The sequence below is a fragment of the Lemur catta genome, chromosome 14, assembly GCF_020740605.2.
Source record: "Lemur catta isolate mLemCat1 chromosome 14, mLemCat1.pri, whole genome shotgun sequence".
Classification (NCBI taxonomy): domain Eukaryota; kingdom Metazoa; phylum Chordata; class Mammalia; order Primates; family Lemuridae; genus Lemur; species Lemur catta.
In genome coordinates, this window is record NC_059141.1 from 6293682 (window position 1) to 6300344 (window position 6663).

General features: G+C 41.9%; 1 non-coding gene across 1 annotated transcript; it reads right to left on the bottom strand.

Moving 5' to 3' along the window:
• Positions 1–2623: 2623 nt before the first annotated feature.
• LOC123650535 lies at positions 2624–2763 on the bottom strand. The gene has a single exon (XR_006739395.1). It is a non-coding gene; the product is annotated as a U4 spliceosomal RNA (small nuclear RNA).
• Positions 2764–6663: the final 3900 nt, after the last annotated feature.

Consider the following 6663-nt stretch of genomic DNA (forward strand, 5'->3'; position numbering starts at 1 on the left):
TTAACGTAGGTTTTTTAGTAATTTAAAAATCAGGTAGTGTGATTTTTCCAACTTTCCTTTTCAAACTTGTTTTGGCTATTTGAGTTTCTTTGCCTTTCTATTAAAACTTTGGAATCAGCTTGTCTGTGTATATAAAAAATTCTGGTGGGATTTTTGATTAGAATTGTGTTAGATCTATAAATCTATCTGGGGAGAATTAATGTCTTAATTTTGTGAGTCTTGCAATTCATGACCATGGTATGTCTCTAGATTTGCTCAGGAATTCTTTGACTTCTTTCATGAGCTTTTGGCATGCAGATTCTGTACGTGTTTTGTTATATTTATGCCAAAGTGTATGATCTTTGCAGATTTTGTAAATTGTATTTTTTTTTTTTTTTGGAATTTTGGTTTCTAATTGTTCAGTGCTGGTATACACATACACATATGATGGGTTTTTGTGTTCACCTTTTCTCTTTCGCTTTTGCTAAACTCATTAGTTTCAGGAGCTTTTTTTTATAGATTACTTGGATTATATATATAGATAATTATGTCATCTGTAAATGGGCAGTTTCATTTCTTTCCAATGTGTGCCTTTTAATTCTTTTTCTCTCCTTCTTGTGCTCCTGGGACATGTATGATGTAGGACAGGAGTGATAAGAGTGACATCTTTGTCTTATTTGTTTGAGGGGAAAGCATTCACTATTTCACCATTAAGTGGGATTTTAGGGACAGGTGTTTTGTATTTGCCCGTTATCAAGTTAAGGAATTTCCCTTCTATTCCTTGTTTTCTGTGAGTTTTTTTTTTTAAGTCATAAATGGATGCTGAACTGTGTCAAGTGCTTTTTCTGCATGAGCGGATGTGTTAGTTTGGTAGGAATGCCATCAAAAACTACCGCAGGCTAGGCGGCTCACACAACAGAAGCTTATTTCCTCCCAGTTACGGAGGCTGGAAGTCAGAGATCACGGTGTTCACGGGGTTGTTTCCTCTGCAGACTCACTCCGTGGTTTTATAGCTGGCCATGTTCTCCGCGTATCTTCACATGGTCTCCACTCTGTGTGTGTCTGTGTCCCTTATACTGAATGTTTGTGTCCCCCAAAATACATATGTTGAAATCCTAACCCCCAATGTGATGGTATTAGGAGGTGGGGCATTTGATCAATTCATGTGGGCTGAAGACCCTTATAAGAAGGAGCCAGAGAGCTAGCTTGCCCTTTCCCCACCAGGTGAGGATGCAGGGAGAGGTCAGCTGTCTGCAGCCTGGAAGGAGAGCCCTCGCCAAAGCCCACCCATACTGGCACCCTGATCTCTGACTTCCAGCCTGCAGACCTGAGACATGCACGTTTGATGTTTAAGCCACCCAGCCTCTGGTCATTGGTTATAGCAGTCTGAACTGACTAAGACAGTGTCCACATTTCTTCTTCCTTTCCAATAGGACACCAGTTACATTGGATTAGGGCTCATGATAATGTCATCATTTAACTTAGTTATCTCTTTAAAGACCCTCTCTCCAAATATAGTCATATTCTGAGGTACTGGGACGTTAGGACTCCAACATGTGAATTTTGGGGGGAAACAGTTAAGCCCACAACAGATATGATCATGTAACTTTTCTTGTGTAGACTGTTAATATGGTGGATTCCATTGATTTATTTCCAAACATCAATGCAGGCTTGCATTCCCAGGATAAATGGTACTTCTGGTCATGATATATAATTATTTTTATATATTACTGGTTTTGACTTGATGATATGTTGCTGAGGACTTTTGCATCTATATTCATGAGGGATTTGGGTTTTTATTTTTCTTTTCGTGCATTGTTGTTGTCTGGTTTTGATTGCAGAGTAATGCTGGCATCCTAACATGAGTTGGGAAATGTTCTCTCTGCTTCTATTTCCTGGAAGTGATTGTGTAGAATTAGGGTTGTTTATTTTTCAGATGCTTTGTAGAATTCACAGTGAAACCATCTGTGCTTGGAAATTTCTTTTTTGTAAGGTTTTTTTTTTTTAAATTATACATTCAATTTCTTTAATAGTTATAGGACTATTCAGATGACTATTTCATCTTGGATGAATTTTTGTAGTTCTTTTGCTTAGGAATTATTCTGTTTCATCATGGCCAATTCTATGTGCACAGAGCTGCTCACAGCTTTACTTTATTATCCTTTTAATGCCTATAGAGTTTGCAATGCTCTTTCATTCTCAATATGGGTAATCTGTGTCTTTTCTCTTTTTTAATTTATCAGTCTTGCTAGAGGTTTATCAATTTTATTGATCTTTTCAAAGAACAAGCTTTTGGTTTCATTCATTTTTCTTTCTTGATTTTATGCTTTCAATTTCACCGATTTCTGCTATCTGTATGATTTTTGCCTTCTGCTTGCTTTGAGTTTATTTTGTCATTCTTTTTCTAGTTTCATAAGATGGAAGCTTAAATTATTGATTGGAGACCTTTCTAATAGCTGCTTTAATGTCTTTCTCTGCTCTACCTTCTCTGTTATTTCTGGATCTGTTTCCATTGAATGATTTTTCTTTTGGTCTAGGAGCCCATTTCCCCACTTCTTTGTATTGGTGACAATTTTTGATTGGATAATGGGCTTTATGAATTTTATACAGAGTGCTGGTATTTTATTATTGTTGTTGTTGTTCAGTCTGTATAGACTGTCAAAAATTGCTAATGCCAACTTTATTTCAAGTCGTCATGGTGGGGTATTGGGAAAAGTTTTCAATTAGCAATAATCACACTGCAGATAAACCTCGTTGGCTACAATACAGCCACTGTGCAAAGCTGAGAGTGCTAGATTTGGTGTATTCCTTTCAACAGTGTTGAACTTTTTCAGACAGGCAGTTAAGTTACTTGTTAAGTTTGATCCTTTGAGGTTTGTTTTTAGGATTTTTAGGCAGGTATCAAATATCCTTTATTCTAAGACTAATTTAACCCCTAATTTTAAAGCATGCCCCTTCTTCACTCTCTACCGAATGCTCTGTGTGTTGAGTGTTGTCTCTCCACTCTGTCTGAAGGGAACGTGATCAATTCCTGGGCCTATGTGAGCTTTTGGAATTGTCCCTTCAAAGTTCTCTGGTGATGGCTCTTTCCTCAGAAGCTGCCTTGTTGGCTTTGTGTGGGTGTCACCCTATTCACACCTAGATCTATGTTCAGCCCAGGACTCAAGGGACCCCTGTTCAGATTCCTATTTTTCTTTCTCTCTAATGCTCCCTCCTCATGGGTTCTCCACCACAAATCCTAGTTACCTTGGCCTCCCTGGACACAGTCTCTAATTCCATGAAACTGTAGGTCTCTGGGTTCTTCTCTTTGCACCATAGAGCAGAAATTACCCATAGGCATAAAGCCCGAGTAACAGTGGGGTTCACCATATTTGTTTTCTTGTTCTCGGGGATCATAGTCCTGTCATCTTAATTTCCCAATATCTTAAAAGTTTCCTATGTTTTGTCCAGTTGCTAGGTTTATATGGTGGGAACTCCAGATATTCTTATTCTCTTATTGCTAAAAGCATTTTTGTTTGCTTGAAAAATATCTTTTGTTTGCTCTTGTTTTAGAGTAACTTCTTAGTTATGCAAACTATTATAGTTTAAACATACTTGCTCTCAGTACTTTGAAAATATTATTTCACTGGTTTCTTATTTCTGTTGTTGCCACTGAGAAGTTTATCATCAGCCTAACTGCAGGCAACCTGTCTTTTTCTCTAACTTTTAAGGTTTTTTTCTTTGCTTAGAGTTCTGATGTCTGTCCAGATGTGGCTTTCTTTGCATTTATTCTTCTAGGGATTTGTTAAGTTTCCTGAATATGAGTATTCAAGTCTTAAATCAGTTCTGGAAATTTCTTTTTTCTAATATGCCTTCTCCTCCATTGTCTATCTACTCTTTGCCTTGTGAAACTTTCATTAGAAATTTGTTCAACTTTTCTTCCTATTCTTAATCTTTCTTTCTCTGCTGTATTCTGGGTACTTTCTTCATGGCTGTCATCGAGGTCACTAATTACACCTTCAGCTCTGTCTAATATGGAGCAGCCACACACACATGTACTTTTCTATAAGTTTTATTTGGTTCTTTTTCAAATTCAAATCTGCCTGGTTTCTTTTAAGAATGCCTTATTCCTCATGTTTTAAAAAGTTATCTTTTATTTATTTAAACATTTTAAACATGCTTATTTTGGGGGGAGGGTTTATTTATTTACTTTTTTGAGATGGGGGTTTTGCTATGTTGCCCAGGCCAGACTTGAACTCCTGGGCACACGTGATCCTCCTACCTCTCAGCCTCTCAAGTAGCTGGGATTACAGGTGTGTACCACCTCGCCTGACTATAAACATGCTTATTTTGTATGTGGTGTATACAAATTCTGTTATCCGAAGTTTTTGGTGTCTCATTCTTCTGGGTGTCATTTCTCTTGATTCTTGCATGTCATGTGTTTTCTTATGCATTTTGTGATTTTGCATTGTGAGCTCATGTTGGCCTGAAATGAGGTGGTGTGCTTACTAAGAATATTTGTGTTTTCTTTTTCCAGGCCCCCCAAGTGTTACAATCTGGGTGTCACTGTATGATAATGTCTTAGCTTGCAGTTTCCTGCAAGGTACATATAATATAAATTTTAATCCCAAACCTGTTTGAGGGTAGGCTTGCCCCTTCCACCACCACTTAGATTTTAGGTTGGGAGACTTGTCATCTGTCTTTGTCAGTGTGCAGGTTCTTTGTCCACTCCACTCCTTCACTGAAGATGTGGCCTTTCAAGGGTCCTGGCTGTGTGTGGAGGCTTATATGGCCTCAGTGTGGGACCAAGGCCTCATCTCCATCCCTGTATGGGTCTTAAAACATCAGCCCCTTGGTTAATAGGATTCAGTGTTCCCACTGTGGCAACATCATCATCACTCTAGTTTCATTTCCCCTTTTATATTTGGCTCTTAGTCTATTGTGAGTTCATCCAGGTAGGGATAATGTTTTATTTTATCCAGAATTTCTAGGCATTTTGTAAAGGAAGATATATTAATTCTTAGGGCTACCGTAACAAATTTCTACAAAATAGGTGTCTTAAAACAAGAGGAATTTATTCTCTCCCAGTTCTAGAGGCCAGAAGTTGAAACCGAGGTGTTGGTGGGCCACGCTGTCCCTGAAGGCTCTAGGAGAGAGTCCTTTCTAGCTTCTTCCTAGTTTCCGGTAGCTGCTGGCAATCCCTGGCATTCCTTGCTTTGTAGATGCATCACTCCAATCTCTGCCTCCGTCTTCACATGGCCTTGTTTCCTGAGTGTCTGTGTGCAAATCTTTCCTTATAAAGACTCCTGCCATTGAGTTTAGGGCCCACCCTAATCCAACATGGTCTCATCTTAACTTGACGACATCTGAAAAGACTCTGTTCCCCAATGAGGTCATATTTACGGGTTCCAGGTGGACATGAATTTTGGGGGGACACTATTCAACACAGTATGAAAGGTTTTCAAGATACCTACTCTGCTATAATTCCAGAAGTTCAAATCCTATGTGGGTAACATTTTGTGGCTTCTTGGAAGCACTGGGACTAATTGGCAGCTGGGTCTGTTGGAAGATCCAGGGCTGGAAGGCACAGCCCGGGCTCTGGCAGGAAGGGAGGTACATGGCTGTGTGCTGAAGCTCAGTGATGGTGGCTTCCCACCCTTAGGACAGAGATGGTGGCCACCTTCTGTCAGCACCATGGGGACCTCGGTTGCCAGCAGGCTCTTGGAAGAACCTAGGGTCTGGGGAGCAAAGTTCCAAACCAGGGACAGGCCTAGGCTTTGTAGGTGGAGGGTGGGGATTAGATGGCAGAGAATTGGGGGCATAGAAGATTCTAGAGACCAGAAGAGGTAAAGTGCAAAGTGCAATTGGTTGTCTTTGGTACTAGATGGAAAGCACAAACACAGAGCTCTTGAGAGAGATGGAGGGGATGAGGTTTTAAAGGGATGAGGTTTGAAAGAGCTGGTGTGCTCGTCATTTTCCCAGAACCCCTGTCTGCGCATTTCTCTTTCCTGGGGGAGTGTGTACAGGGGCGGTGTTCACTGGGATGCAGGTCTCACAGGCACCTGGGGCTTTCATGTGAGCTCTGACAAGGACGGGGCATTTCTGCTTCCCTGTCACTTCCAGGAGCCTGGCGCATGGGCCTCCCGAGGGTTAGGCTAATGGGGGGGTGGGGGAGGGGCAGAGGGCAGGGTAAAGGACGGGACTCAAGACCACTCCAGAGCTGAGGGCAGCCAGTCTGAGCAGGGCTGGGTGGGTGCTTCTCCCTGAGCCTGGACCTGGGCAGGACCCCCGTTCTCCACCCCCAGGACCCCAGCTTTCTCCCTGCTCCCTCGCCGATTGCAGTCATGCGGATGGAGCAAACCCAGTGGGACTGAGGATAGACTAGGGCCAGGGATGAGGAAGGAGCTCTGGCTTCTAGGGGGTGGCAGAGGGTGAGAGAAGGATGGGACATGCTGGGGAGGAGGAGAGGGAAGTCCCTTCTGCCCATTCAAGGTGGGCTCAGCGGGCTCCGTGGGAGATTTTGGAGACAATGAAAAGATCATTTGGCCTCAACCTCTGGACTACTGTGTGTGTTTAACAGTCTAATCGGCAGCTCTGGGGGGCACAGCCTCTTCCTTGCAAGCCCTAGCGAAGGATTCTGCGCTCACTCCCCGCAGAGTCACGGGAGGGGTTCTCTGTGCCCAACTGTGAGCCAGCTTAGCCAGG